The following is a 16026-nucleotide window of genomic DNA, read 5'->3' on the forward strand; positions in this document are numbered from 1 at the left end:
GGGTCAAAAGATTGGGGCTGGCTTTAAAAATGCCACCCCGATCCGCGAGTACTCTTCCGTGTAGGGAATGATGTAAATACGCCCTTGATGGGGCATTGGGCTATTCCCCACCAAGGCCAAAAGAAAACGGCCAAATGCCATTGAATAGCAGTGTGTTTCTCAGTGCTGCAGCCATCGAGAAAAATCCCGCTAAAAGTGCCCAAATACAGACTCTGAATTTTTCCCATTAAATCGCGCCCAATGTTCTTCTCCCTTATTCTTATTTTAAATTAAACCATCATAAATGACAAACATATATACACATTGAGACATTACTTAAAGTTCAGCCTGTCCATTTTCTCTCTGTACAGAAATGCTCTTCAAGATATGAAGCTCACTGATGATGGCATTAAGATCTATGAACTTGAGGTTGTGGCTCTGCATGATCAGCTCACTGAGATGGATAATCAACATCGTAGTCGCTCTTTGGAAAAATAAACGTATCCTCATAATCACTGTCCTCAAAATATCCCAGTCTACTCGCAGGAAAACATCCCACGTTGTACTATGCTAACAGATACAAAGCCTTATTTGCTTTGGATCTGATAGAGACGATGTGAGTTTGTGGTCATGAGAAGATATTTTCACCAGTGGGAGAGCCCAGAATTTAGAATCATAAACATAAAATAGTCCTTAGTCAATCCTATAAAGAATTTACGAGAAACTTTGTTACCAATTACCAAAAGTGTAGTTAGAGCGTGGACCTTACTACTATATGGAGTGGTTGCGGCAAATGGGATAGATTGACTTAAAGGAACGCTAGATAAGGGCATAATAGAGAAAGGAACAGAAAGATATGCAGATAGGGTTGGAGGAATTAAGGCGAGAGGAGGTTCACATGGAGCATAAACACCGACAAAGCCCAGTTGAGTCAAATAGGTTGGGCTGGATTCTCCGTTTCTGCTGCTAAGTGCCAATGCCGGCGTGGGATCCGTAGTGTTCCACGACTGGCAAATTGGCGCAAACCCCTCACCGATTCCGGTACCAGTGAGGGGCGCCGGGTGAAACGCTGTGGACCATGCCGAAAATGCCCGGAGAATGGCGCATGCACACGGCTGACGACCTGCACCGGTCGTGCCCTAGAACACGCTGCAGGCTGTGCGCGACCCCAACCCGTCAAAGGCGACCCCACAGCCTACCCCCTGGCCACCCCCCACCAATCCTCCAGCCCTTGAAGAACCACCCCCCCGACCAGTGGCATGGATCCTGGCCAAGTGTGGCGGCACTTGACACAGTCCGCAGCCGTCATGCCGGGTTCCCGCATGGCTGATACCACACGTGTCCCACGCCGTCGGGAACTCGGCCCATCGAGGGTCGGAGCATCGCAGCTGGATCGGCTGATGACATGCCAACGCCATTGAAACGGCACGTGGCGTGCGTCACGATGACACCAATTTGGAGGGGATGGAGCATGGCGGACCGCCGTCAAACCAGTGCCGGCACCGATTTCGGCACGAAAATCCATTCTCTGCCCAATTGCCCAACACTATTTCAGCGTCAAGTTACAGAGAATCCAGCCCCTTGTTTTTTATTGCTGGAGGGTCGAAGTACTCTGTGGGTCAGGAACTCACTGTCTGAAAGGGTTGTAGAGGCAGAGACCCTCTACTCATTCAAAGGTGTCTGGATATGCATCTCAAGTGCCATAACCGACAGAAAGAAGTCTTACAACACCAGGTTAAAGTCCAACAGGTTTGTTTCAAACACTAGCTTTCGGAGCACTGCTCCTTCCTCAGGTGAACCATTCACCTGAGGAAGGAGCAGTGCTCCGAAAGCTAGTGATTTGAAACAAACCTGTTGGACTTTAACCTGGTGTTGTAAGACTTCTTACTGTGCTCACCCCAGTCCAACGCCGGCAGCTCCACATCATGATAGCCTACAGAGTTACAGACCCAAGGCTGGAAAGTGGGATTCGGCTAGGTGGCTCGTTCGTCAAAGAACCAGGTAGGGCTGTGCCCTAAACTGGCCATGAGTCAATTAATCCCAGAGTTCAGGGTGATTAAAGGCTGGGCAAGGTTTCAGAGGTAGGGAATGGCACAGTGAAACAAGGATTTAACGACAAAATGTAATTTAAAATAGAGAAATCAAACTTGTAAACCCTTACAAGTAGCGCATTGCTTATTATTCTGTCTGCACTGCTGTTACAAATCTACATCAGTCGGTTTACACTTGAAATATAAGCCTCAAAGTAAACAGTGTGTTTACAGCAGACTTCTCTGCTTTAAAGTAACTGGAAGCTGTCTCTCCAAGGCAGCAGGGAGAGAGTCTTTTGAATAATCGGTGCCTTGATGTTGAAATGAAAATTTAACTTCCATTCTGCTCTGTAAGCAAAAACACGATTTTCATCTTGTCGTGCTGGAATGAGAACAGAGATCCCTTGAAGTAACTTCATAAACACAACAGCACATATGTTTGCTATGTGAGCAGTCTAACAGAAATGTCCCTGCAAAGTGTTGAGAGAAAGGCAGTAAAATCAAGAAGCAGGCAAACAGTAATGATAAGGAATGGTACAGACATGCAAATGTCATCGCAAACTAAAGGCTTCAATTTTCAAAAGTTCAGTGCTATTTTTGTACTGCAAATATACGCCTGTCCTTTCAACAGTGATTGCTCACTGATTTGAAAAGTGCAGTTTCTGTAAGCACTCGGTGGCTGAAGTTTCTCCGTGATATCAGACGCAAACAGAAAGTTTTCAGTAGTTTTGAAAGACTGAAGGAGGCAACCTACTTGGTGTAGTAGGAAAAGGCGAGGGAAGAGTTGTCGCCATTATCCTCAATGGCCGTAAGTGACAGCTAAAACAGTAAAGGAAGCGTGAGTTTTCATTCCCTGGTCCAACGTGGGGAAGAAATGGGAACCCACAAAAGCTGGCAGTGGAATGACGATTTTGAAGGCGGTAGGCAATTAAGAGGCTGCCTCTTGAGGGCCCCCACTCAATCTAAGATGGTGGGTCTGCATCTGGAGGACCAATAGGCAGACGTGCAGCACTAACAGATTGGAAGGCCCATGGTATGTGAGGATGCTCAGGTATCTCCCTTCCTGGGTCCGCAACATACAGCAATAAATCATCTGCATACAATGATACCCGGTGTTCTTCTCCTCCCCTGAGTACTCCCCTCCACCTCCTGGAGCCCCTCAGTGCTATGGCCAGGGGCTCAATCGCCAATGCAAACAGCAACGGAGACAGGGGACACCCCTGCCTCGTCCCTCGAAAAAGACGGAAGTAGCCAGACCTCTGCCTGTTCGTGACCACACTCGCCACCGGGGCCCAATATAGCAGCTGTACCCATCCAATAAACCCGTCTCCAAAACCAAATCTCCTCAGCACTTCCCACAGATAGTCCCATTCCACTCTGTCGAATGCTTTCTCGGCGTCCATCGCCACCACTATCTCCGCCTCCCCCTCTGGTGGGGGCATCATCATCACCCCTAGCAGCCTCCGTATGTTCGTGTTCAGCTGTCTCCCCTTAACGAACCCAGTTTGATCCTCGTGGACCACCCCCGGGACACAGTCCTCCATCCTCGTCGCCATCACCTTGGCCAGGAGCTTAGCATCTACGTTTAAAAGGGAAATGGGCCTGTAGGACCCACACTGCAACGGGTCTTTTTCCTTCTTCAAAGGGAGCGATATCGTCGCCTCCGACATAGTCGGGGGCAACTTCCCCCTTTCCCTGGCCTCATTAAAGGTTCTCGTCAAAAGCGGGGCCAGTAGGTCCATATATTTCCTATAAAATTCCACCGGGAATCCATCCGGTCCCGGGGCCTTCCCCGCCTGCATGCTCCCAATCCCTTTTACCACCTCCTCCATCTCAATCTGTGCTCCCAGTCCCGCCCTCTCCTGCTCCTCCACCTTCGGGAATTCCAGCTGATCCAGGAAACACATCATTCCCTCCTTTCCTTCCGAGGGCTGAGCCTTATATAACCTCTCATAGAATGCCTTGAACACCCCGTTCACGCTCTCCGCTCCCCGTTCCATCTCTCCCTCCTCATCTCTCACCCCACCTATCTCCCTCGCTGCTCCCCTCTTCCTCAATTGGTGGGCTAGTAGCCGACTCGCCTTCTCTCCATACTCATACTGTACACCCTGTGCCCTCCTCCACTGTGCCTCTGCCTTATCCGTGGTCAGCAGGTCAAATTCCACATCTAACCTTTGTCTTTCCCTGTACAGTCCCTCCTCCGGTGCCTCTGCATATTGCCTGTCCACCCTCAGAAGTTCTTTCAACAATCGCTCCCTTTCTTTACCCTCTTGCTTCCCTTTATGTGCCCTTATGGATATCAATTCCCCTCTGACCACCGCCTTCAACGCCTCCCAGACCACTCCCACCTGAACCTCTCCATTGTCATTAAGCTCCAAGTACCTTTCGATACACCCCCTCACCCGTAAACATACCCCCTCATCCGCCAATAAGCCCATATCCATTCTCCAGAGTGGGTGCTGTTCTTTTTCCTCTCCTACCTCCAGGTCTACCCAATGTGGAGCGTGGTCCGAAATGGCTATGGCCGTATACTCCGTCCCTGTCACCTTCGGAATCAGTGCCCTTCCCAAGACAAAAAAGTCTATCCGTGAGTATACTTTGTGAACATGGGAGAAAAATGAGAACTCCTTACTCCTAGGCCTACTAAATCTCCAGGGGTCTACTCCTCCCATCTGCTCCATGAAGTCCTTGAGCACCCTGGCCGCTGCCGGCCTCCTCCCGGTCCTGGACCTCGACCGGTCCAGCCCTGGATCAAGCACCGTATTGAAGTCTCCCCCCATTACCAACTTTCCCGCCTCCAGGTCCGGGATACGTCCCAACATACGCCTCATAAAATTTGCATCATCCCAGTTCGGGGCGTATACATTCACCAGAACCACCGCCTCCCCTTGCAATCTGCCACTCACCATCACATATCTACTCCCACTATCCGCCACTATGGTCTTTGCCTCAAACAGTACCCGTTTCCCCACTAAAATAGCCACCCCCTATTCTTCGCATCTAAACCCGAATGAAACACCTGCCCCACCCATCCTTTACGTAGTCTGACCTGGTCTATCAGTTTCAGGTGCGTCTCCTGCAACATAACCACATCTGCCTTTAATTTCTTTAGGTATGCGAGTACCCGTGCCCTTTTAATCGACCCGTTCAGCCCTCTCATGTTCCACGTGATCAGCCGGGTTGGGGGGCTCTTTACCCACCCCCCCCTTGTCGACTAGCCATCCCCTTTTTTAACCCAGCTCCTCACCCGGTTCCCACGTACCCGCATATCCCACCGACGGTGCCCTCCCGCCTCGACCACCCCATCCCATAACAGCTCCCCCTTCTCCTTAGCAGCAGCAACCCAGTTAACCCCCCCCCCCTCTCCGCTAGATCCCCCTCGAGCGTAGTTGCACCCCCCATGTTGCTCCCAGAAGTCAGCGAACTCTGGCTGACCTCGGCTTCCCCCCTTGTCCTCGGCCCCCACTGTGCGAGACCCCCTCCTTCCTGCGTCCCCATTCCCGCCACAATTACCATAGCGCGGGAACAAAGCCCGCGTTTCCCACTCGGCCCCGCCCCTAATAGCGCATTTCGCTTCTCCTTCCCCTTTCCGTCCCACCGGCGCCCACAGTTCCTCATGCTCCCCCCCCCAACACGGGGAAGAGAGAATAGTTACAGGATCACAGAATTAACAAATTGGAAAATCATCCCCCCCCCTTCCCCTTCCTCGCCCCACATAATCACCCCACCACTTTGTCCCAGAAGCTCCTTCTCTCGCCAGACTATTCCAGCTTCTCGTCCACAATGTATGTCCACGCCTCTTCTGCCGTCTCAAAGTAGTGATGCTTCCCTTGGTGTGTGACCCACAGTCTCGCCGGTTGCAACATTCCAAATTGAACCTTCTTTTTGTGAAGCACTGCCTTAGCCCGATTGAAACTTGCCCTCCTTCTCGCCACCTCCGCACTCCAATCCTGGTATACGCGGATCACCGTGTTCTCCCACCTACAGCTCCGAGTTTTCTTCGCCCATCTGAGGACCGTATCTCTGTCATTGTAGCGGAGAAACCTCACCACTATAGCTCGAGGTATTTCTCCAGCCTTTGGTCTTCGCGCCAGAACTCGATAGGCTCCCTCCACCTCCAAAGGGCCCGTCGGGGCCTCTGATCCCATTAGCGAGTGAAGCATGGTGCTCACATATGTCCCGACGTCTGCCCCTTCTGCGCCTTCGGGAAGACCCAGGACTCTTAAATTCTTCCTCCTTGAATTATTCTCCAGTGCTTCCAACCTCTCCACACACCTTTTGTGCTGTGCCTCGTGCGTTTCTGCCTTCACCACCAGGCCCTGTATTTCATCTTCGTTTTCAGCAGTCTTTGCCTTCACGACCCGAAGCTCCAGCTCTTAGGTCCTCTGCTCCTCCTTTAGCCCATCAATCGCCTGTAATATCGGGGCCAACACTTCCTTCTTCAACTCCTTCTTCAGATCTTCCACACAGCGCCGCAGGAACTCTTGTTGCTCTGGGCCCCTTAACAAACGGCCACCTTCCGACGCCATCTTGCTTTGAGCTTCCCTTCCTTGCCGTTGCTCCAGAGGATCCTCCGTAATCCGGCCGCTATCCTCTCCCTTTTCCATGCGTGTCCGGGGGGATTCCCTTCTGGTTTACCGCACAGTGTTTTTGGCCGTTTAAATTGCCGTTGGGGCTCCTATTAAGAGCCCAAAAGTCCGTTCCAACGGGAGGTGCCGAAACGTGCGACTCAGCTGGTCATTGCCACACCCGGAAGTCGTACCTGACCTTTTCAAGGTATAGGAAATCAATTAGATCACCCAGCCACATTGCAGAGTGGGCAGAATGAGAGAACTTCATCCTAGCAAAGCGTGCCACTGGGCTATCAACGAGGTGAAAGCGAGGACATCTGCCTTTTCCCCTGTCTGTCAGCAAGTCCAAGACCCAGAAAATGGCCACCAACGGACAAGACTGCAGAGTTAAGAAACAGCTCGTCCAGTGAAGAATGGTTAATGACGGTTGGGCTTGTGGCGCAACGGTAGTGCTTCTGACGCCAGATCAGAAGGTTGCGTGTTCAAATCACGACAGGATCATGGTGATTTTCCAGCTGGCTGCGGGTTTTCGGCAGCACGGTAGCATTGTGGTTAGCACAATTGCTTCACAGCTCCAGGGTCCCAGGTTCGATTCCTGGCTTGGGTCACTGTCTGTGCGGAGTCTGCACATCCTCCCCGTGTGTGCATGGGTTTCCTCCGGGTGCTCCGGTTTCCTCCCACAGTCCAAAGATGTGCGGGTTAGGTGGATTGGCCATGCTAAATTGTCCTTAGTGTCCAAAATTGCCCTTAGTGTTGGGTGGGGTTACTGGGTAATGGGGATAGGGTGGAGGTGTGGGCTTGGGTTGGGTGCTCCTTCTAAGAGCCAGTGCAGACTCGATGGGCCAAATGGCCTCCTTCTGCACTGTAATTTCTATGATGACCTGGCTGTGGCTATTTCTGTAGGGCCATCAACAAAGCGAGGAAGAGCACAGTAAGAAGTCTTACAACACCAGGTTAAAGTCCAACAGATTTGTTTCGAATCACTAGCTTTTGGAGCACTGCTCCTTCCTCAGCTGATTTACTTTTTTCTGATGCACCATTTTTTTCTGATGCATCATTTTTTTACACATCCAGCATATTGTCTGTTGTAAGCTTGGATAGACTGCACCTCATCTTGCCTGCTTGTGATACTTGGCCATTGTAGTGTTCTACTGGTAGTCTTGGATCCCATTTCTGAGGTGAATGTGGGTTCCATATGAATCAATCTGGTTGGAGAAGAACTGCATCCGTTACTGGCAGATTTGGGGAAGGGGTTTGTGTTCAAGGTCCAAGATGTACAAGTGAGGGGATGGATTATTTCATAAAATGTACTGATAGCCCCACAGGGAATACAGGGATGAATCCAAGAGGGTGGTGACAGTCTGGAATGCACTGCCTGGGAGGGTGGTAGAGGCAGGTTGCCTCACATCCTTTAAAAAGTATCTGGATGAGCGCTTGGCGCGTCATAACATTTAAGGCTATGGGCCAAGTGCTGGCAAATGGGATTAGGTAGACGGGTCAGGTGTTTTTCATGCGTCAGTGCAGACTCAATGGGCCGAAGGGCCTCTTCTGCGCTGTATTATTCTGTGAAGTTGCAAACAGAGGAACACACCCAACTTGTGCACGGGTTAATTCCATTGTGTCCCAGTACAGCTACAACTTTCAATTCATTTAGCGTGTCCAGAGCATCAACCCCTGTCTCTCTATCTTAGCTCCATCACCACTTCCATATAGGGACAGAGGAAAGTCAGTTGGAAAAATAATAAGTAAAAGTATGATGTTACCTTCCAACAAATGACAAAACCATTATTTAAAACAAACATATATGGGGCAAATATTCCGGTCCCTCCCAGTCTCGGGTCAGGTGTGACCTGAAAATCCCATCCATGCGTTATGAAAGGAGGCCATTTCCTGCCACATGGAGAAACATCCTCTGCACATAGAAACTGAATATGATATTTCAGAAATAACTTTGATATTCCATACCTGTAATTCAGTTCAGATTACAGATTCTATTTTTGGCCTTGCAGGCAAAAAAGGCACCTAGGGTGGTGACTGGGTGGGAACCTCAGTAAGTTGTCATTGAGCTGGAAAAATGCAATTTTCCAATCCACTGCATCTCAGCTTATTACAAGAAGCAAGTTGAGTCATCCAGCGGTATGACAATGGAAATTATTCAAATACACCTCCAGAGGAGCTAGTAACAAGCCACATGATACATCCTAATAAGCTTTCCTTCTCTGGCTTCAGTCCTAGGCCTGAAATAATGTCCAGACGCAAACCAAATTTACCAATTGTACGTTAGGCATTCCAATATAAGAAAAATGAAGGAAATGTCTGCCTCTTTAGCAGAGTCTCCAAAATAGCTCTAATAGTGATCCTCAAAAAGACGTTAAATCAGGCAAAGTCGCAGGGTTGCCTGTTTCACAAGGGGCTGTGGAAAGTGCATCAAGAGGATCAAGGATGTTGGCCAGATGAAAACAGCTTTAAATGTTTTGAAAAATTGATGTCGGACTCGAGCAACATGTCAGAAACATCCTTCCAATTGTCAAACGAAAGCCAAGCATATATACCTTTGCTTGTACAAAACAGCGGCCACATCATTAGATCCCAAATGTGTATTGGATGAGAAAGGCCCTTTGTAATTCCCCACTCAGAAAGATCCCAAAGTCACCCTCATTTCTGAATCTAAGAGGGCAGCACGGTAGCACTGTGGCTTCATAATGTCAGGGACCCAGGTTCGATTCCCTGCTGGGTCACCGTCTGTGCGGAGTCTGCACGGGTTTCCTCCGGGTGCTCCGGTTTCCTCCCACAGTCCAAAGACATGCAGTATAGGTGGATTGGCCATGATAAAATTGCCCTTAGTGACCAAAAAAGGTTAGGAGGGTTACTGGGTTACGGGGATAGGGTGGAAGTGAGGGCTTAAGGGGGTCGGTGCAGACTCGATGGGCCGAATGGCCTCCTTCTCCACTGTATGTTCTATGTACTCTATGTAAGTAAAAGATTCCGGCTGGTTTTGCCTAGAATTCTATTCCATATGTTGATCATACTTTGGACAAAGAAGAATTTTCTCACATCAGTCCTAAATATACTCTTTTCTTCCAATGCCCAGTGAGCAGAAACGTTGATTTATTTCACAGTTTATTTAATTCGTTAACATCTAAAATGATTTCGCTGCAAGTATTTATCGAGCTGTAAAGCTTTGCGTGAGTCACAGATGAAACCATTGCTGTTCTTTTTCTCCTGCGAGCCAGTTTTCCATGATCATTGAAAACTCAAGGGGGAGAACACTCCACCACCATGTCATTAGTCCATCCTCTTGTGCGCAGCTCTTGTTTCTGGAATAATTTGCCACATGTGGAGCTCTTTTATTGTCTGTTTTGTCCTTTCATTAGTGTATTCCAATAGGAGACATCAAGACTTTTACTGCTTGACATAAAGAAATTGGCCTCAAAAGTCTGCAGGTTTTCTGCTGTAACATCTCTGCAAACATTTAATGGCCATACAAGAAGGACGTTAGACTTGACGTCGTTTCAAGTCCCAATAACTAAACAATCTGAACAATCCCAATAACTAAACAATCTAAATTGCCTGAACAATCATACCATACATCAGGTTTTATCAAAATGATAAAAGAGAAAATTGTGATGATAGGCTTAAAACTCTGGGTAGTTATTCTTTTATCCCTGGCAAAGTAATGTCCTTGAAAGTCAGAAAGAAGCTGACCTGTTATTAAAATCCTCATTCTAATAATTAGATTATTTCTGGAAAAAAGGACATGTCAAAGCTTTCCATTTTGCACTCTTCAGGACATTTCGCAAGAATACGGTATAAGAGAAAAACAACAAATTATACTGTCCAAGAAGAGAATGTGTGATTGGTTGACAAGTGGACTCTGATTGGTGGAAGCATTGTCATAGAGAACGCCCCAGTTGATGGTGACTGACAGATTACTGTCAAGCATTGTTTGAAATTTAAAATAGGCAGACTGAACCCGATTGATCCACGCATTGCCCTGGGGAATGAAACAGTGAATGGCTGTCACGTATGTTGTTCAACTGAAACAGGCACAAAGTGTGTCCAGGTTCTTTCCGTCTGCAGAGAACATGGCACTGTATATCAATATATGTAGTTTCTGCTGCAATGCCAGTTGGTGTTATAACTGGACAGGAAGATCCCAGAATGGAACCCTGGCTCAAACCTTTACTTTTTTTTTAAACATAAAATGTGGAGGAACAGAGTCACAGGATCACTGCTTAGTTTTAACAACAAGGAAAAAATATTTATTAAACATGAAAAATTGGATTATGATGCAATACTCCTTTACTCCCCCTTATCTTAACAACTACACGTTTTTTACGATTAACTCCGATTACTGTTAGAAATGTAGGAAGTTAACCAGATTAACAGTGAATTTGAGACGAAAACAAAACATCGGACAAGTAACAAGACTAGCATGCATCTAACGGAATAATTCTATGCAATTTTTCCAGTAACAAGATTAGCAGGAGTCTAGAGACACTGAGGTGCGAACGGCCATATCAGAAATATTGTTTACCAGGGATCAGTGGGGCCATACAAATGATAAAGGCAGACATCAGAAACAACAGAGGAGAATATCAAAGAGACTAAACAGTAGAACTGCTAGCATCCTCATTGGAGAGAGAGGCTAGTTCTCCATCCAACAGTCATCCAGGCCAGTTCCATCTACGATCCAAGCCACAGAGGCCTGTTCCACCTAACATTTAGAATCATGTTTTATTGCAGATATTATGTTTTAAAAGATGCAGTTTTGTGCCATGCCTGAACCACGAAGAGATGTTTTCCCAGACTTGGTCACCTAAGCGGTATTGTGTGGTAACTATTAATTGGATTTGCCCTATAGAGTTACTAAAATTGGATGTTGCTCAGAAAAGGGGTGTCTCAGTGAGTTCAGGGAATATGGGAATATTTTGGGAACAAGAGGTAACTTCAAATAAAACGGCATGTTTAGTTATTAATATACTTAAGTGTCATAGTGTATATTAGTCTATAGTCAAGTGCTTTTTTCTTTTCTTTTACTTTAATAAATATTCTTTACTAATTGTTTACACAATTACTGGACTAGTTCCGCACTGGTTTGTACATGGTTCCTCACGTTATTCCAAACAAAAATATACCATTAATTGTAATGTTCTTATCGGATGGCCTGATTTAGATTACAAGAACACTTGTAGCTAAAGCTATCAATGATTTATTAACATTAAATGTGGGTCAACTATATACAAAACAACAGATGAATAACAGTATGATCATGCACAAGCGACCTCTCTCCCAACTCCCTTGTCAGCCTGAGGTCACCTGACTCTAACATTCACTTATTTACTAATAAGACTCCCAGTGGTCAGTCAGTGAATTACAACACAACCATAATATCACTCCACTAATGTTTCAAGTTATCCTTACGGGTTTTTAAAAGAAAACATTTTTTATTAAAGGTTTTCATAAAATATCAATAACAAAATGAGAAAGAAAAAAGAACCCAACAGGGTTAAGTACAATTCACAATCTAAAAAAAGCAACCCCCCAAACCCCTCCCCCCCTGTACATAAATACTAAATTAACATTAACACCCTGACTTAACACAACAGGTGTATACACCCCCTCAGACCCTCCAGTGTAAATAACAGAAACAAAAATAAAGTAACCCCCCCCCCCCGAGCTGCTGCTGCCATTGACCAATGTCTATCGTTCTGCCAGAAAGTCTAAGAACGGTTGCCACCGCCTAAAGAACCCTTGTACCGACCCTCTCAAGGCGAATTTCTCCCCCACCAATTTAATGAACCCTGCCATATCACTGATCCAGGATTCCACGCTTGGGGGCCTCGCATCTTTCCACTGAAGGAGAATCCTTCGCCAGGCTACCAGGGACGAAAAGGCCAGAATTCCAGCCTCTTTCGCCTGCTGCACTCCCGGCTCCTCTGCCACCCCAAATATTGCGAGCCCCCAGCCCGGTCTGACCCTGGATCTTACCACCCTCGACACCGTCCTCGCTACGCCCTTCCAAAATTCCTCCAGCGCTGGGCATGCCCAGAACATATGGGTGTGATTTGCTTGGCTTCCTGAGCACCTAACACACCTGTCCTCACCCCCAAAGAACCGGCTCATCCTTGTCCCGGTCATGTGTGCCCTGTGCAGCACCTTAAACTGTATGAGGCTGAGCCTCGCGCACTTACCTTTCAACTTCACCACCGAGGCCTCCTCCTCCTCCTGCATCACCTGGTAGGTTTCTGAGGTCTTCCCTGCTCCCCCCCCCCCCCCACCCCCGAGAGCACCCTGTGTGGCAGTAGCCAAAGGAATTCCACCACCTGCCGTCTGGCAAATGCCCTTACCTGTAAGTACCTGAAGGTGTTCCCCGGGGGGGAGCCCGTACTTCTCCTCTAGCTCACCCAAGCTCACGAACTTCCTGTCCACAAACTGGTCCCCCAACTTTCGTATCCCTGCCCTGTGCCACCCCGAAAACCCTCCACCTGTTCTTCCTGGGGCGAACCGATGGTTCCCCCGTAATTGGGTCCACGCCGAGGCCCCAACTTCCCCCCAATGCTGCCTCCACTGCCCCCACATTTTGAGGGCCACCACCACCACCGGGCTCGTAGCATACCTCCTTGGAAGGAGTGGCAGCAGCGCCATTGCCAGCGCCCCCAGACTCGTACCCACACAGGACGCCGTCTCCAGCCTATTCCATGCAGCCCCCTCCCCCTCCATCACCCACTTACGCACCATTATCGCATTGGCGGCCCAGTAGTACCCACAGAGGTTGGGCAGCGCCAGCCTCCCCCTATCTCTACTTGTACCCCGAAAAGTCCCCGAATTCCCTAAGGATCCTCATTACCTCTGGCATTCCTCCCACCGGGTCCGCCACATACAGCAGCAGGTCGTCCGCATAAAGCGACACCCTATGCTCCTCCCCACCCCGCACCAACCCCCTCCAGTTCCTCGACTCTCTCAGTGCCATAGCCAGGGGTTCAATCGCCAGTGCGAAGAGCAGGGGGGACAGGGGACACCCCTGTCTCGTCCCTCGGTGCAAATGAAAGTACTCGGACCTCCTATTTGTGGCCACACTCGCCATCGGGACCTCATACAACAGCCTAACCCACCTGACAAATCCCTCCCCAAACACGAACCTCTTCAGCACCTCCCACAGGTACCCCCACTCTACCCTATCGAAGGCTTTCTCAGCGACCATCGCCACCACTATCGCCGCCTCCCCCTCCCTCGCCAGCATCATGATAACATTCAAAAGCGTCCGCACATTCGCGTTCAACTGCCTCCCCTTCACAAACCCCGTCTGGTCTTCATGGATGATCTGTGGCACACAATCCTCAATCCTCGTGGCTAAGACCTTTGCCAGCACTTTGGCATCTACATTTAGCAAGGAAATCAGTCTGTAAGACCCACATTGCAGGGGATCCTTGTCCCGCTTCAGGATCAAGGAGATCAGTGCCCGGGGCATCGTCGGGTGGGTAAAGCCCCCCCCTCCCTTGCCTCATTAAAGGTCCTAACTAACAGCGTGCCCAACAGGTCCATATATTTTTCATAGAACTCGACCGGGAAACCGTCCGGTCCCGGTGCCTTCCCCGCCTGCATGCTTCCTATCCCTTTGATCTGCTCCTCCAGCCGAATCGGGGCCCCCAGTCCCGCCACCAGTCCCTCTTCCACCTTTGGAAACCTCAATTGGTCCAGGAAACGGCCCATCCCTCCCTCCCTCCTCTCGTGGGGGCTCGGATCGGTACAATTCCTCATAGAAGTCCCTGAAGATCCCATTGATGCCAACCCCACTCCGCACCACGCTCCCTCCCCTGTCCTTAACTCCCCCGATCTCCCTAGCTGCGTCCCGCTTCCGAAGCTGATGCGCCAGCATCCGGCTTGCCTTTTCCCCATACTCGCAGACCGCCCCCTGGGCCTTCCTCCACTGCACATCCGCATTCCTGGTGGTCACCAGGTCGAATTCGGCCTGGAGGCTGCGCCTCTTCCTCAACAATCCTTCCTCAGGTTCTTCCGCATACCTCCTGTCTACCCTCACCATCTCCCCCACCAGCCTCTCCCTCTCCCACCGCTCCCTCCGCTCCTTGTGGGCCCTAATGGAGATCAGCTCTCCCCTCACCACTGCCTTCAGTGCCTCCCATACCATCCCCATTCAGACCTCCCCGTTGTCGTTGGTCTCCAAGTACCTCTCTATACTTCCTCGGACCCGCTCGCTCACCTCCTCGTCCACCAACAGCCCCACCTCCAAGCGCCACAGCGGGCGCTGGTCCCTCTCCTCCCCCATCTCCAAGTCCACCCAATGCGGGGCGTGGTCCAAAATGGCTATTGCCGAATACTTGGTATCCTCTACTCTCGCTATCAGCGCCCTACTCAAAATGAAAAAGTCGATTCGAGAATAAGCCTTATGGACATGTGAGAAGAATGAAAATTCCCTAGCCCCCGGCCTTGCAAATCTCCAAGGGTCCACCCCTCCCATCTGGTCCATAAACCCCCTCAGCACTTTAGCCGTCGCCGGCTTCCTACCCATCCTAGACCTGGAGCGATCCAGTGCCGGATCCAACACCGTGTTAAAGTCTCCCCCCATTATCAGGCCCCCCACTTCCAAGTCTGGGATCCAACCCAACATACGCTGCATAAAACCCGCATCGTCCCAGTTCAGAGCATACGCATTGACCAGTACCACCCTCTCTCCCTGCAACTTGCCACTTACCATTATGTACCTACCGCCATTATCTGCCACAATGCTCGACGCCTCGAATGACACCTTCTTTCCCACCAAGATCGCCACCCCTCGATTTTTGGCATCTAGCCCCGAATGAAACACCTGACCTATCCATCCTTTCCTCAGTCTTACCTGGTCTGCCACCTTCAGGTGTGTCTCCTGGAGCATAACCACATCCGCCTTGAGCCCCTTCAGGTGCGCGAACACGTGGGCCCGCTTAACCGGCCCATTCAGTCCCCTTACATTCCAGGTTATCAGCCGGATCAGGGGGCTACCCGCCCCCCTCCCCCGCCGACTAGCCATGACCCCTCCTCGGCCAGCCATGCGCCCGCACCCCACACCCGGCCCGTTCCCCACAGCGGCATACCCCCGTCTCGACCCTCCCCCCACACGCTCCAGCTCCTCCTTGACCTTAGCAGCACCAACTCGATTCCCCCCCACCCACCACCCCACCCCCCACCCACCTCCCCCGGCTAGGACCCATCCTAGCTGGTTTACTCCCCCCATTGCACTTCCGCAAGTCAGCTGACTCCTGCTGACCCCGGCCACTCCCGCCTCCCCTTCGACTCCTCCCATTGTGTGGCACACCCTCCTCTCCTGCTCCCCATCCACAGGCTCTCCCCCTCCCCCCTCCGTTCTAAGCGCGGGAAACAATCCTCACTTCCCCGCCCCAGCCCCGCCCCCCCCAGTCTTCGGCGCGGGAAAAAAGCCCGCGCTCTCC

This window comes from Scyliorhinus torazame, chromosome 21 (assembly GCF_047496885.1).
Source record: "Scyliorhinus torazame isolate Kashiwa2021f chromosome 21, sScyTor2.1, whole genome shotgun sequence".
Lineage (NCBI taxonomy): Eukaryota > Metazoa > Chordata > Chondrichthyes > Carcharhiniformes > Scyliorhinidae > Scyliorhinus > Scyliorhinus torazame.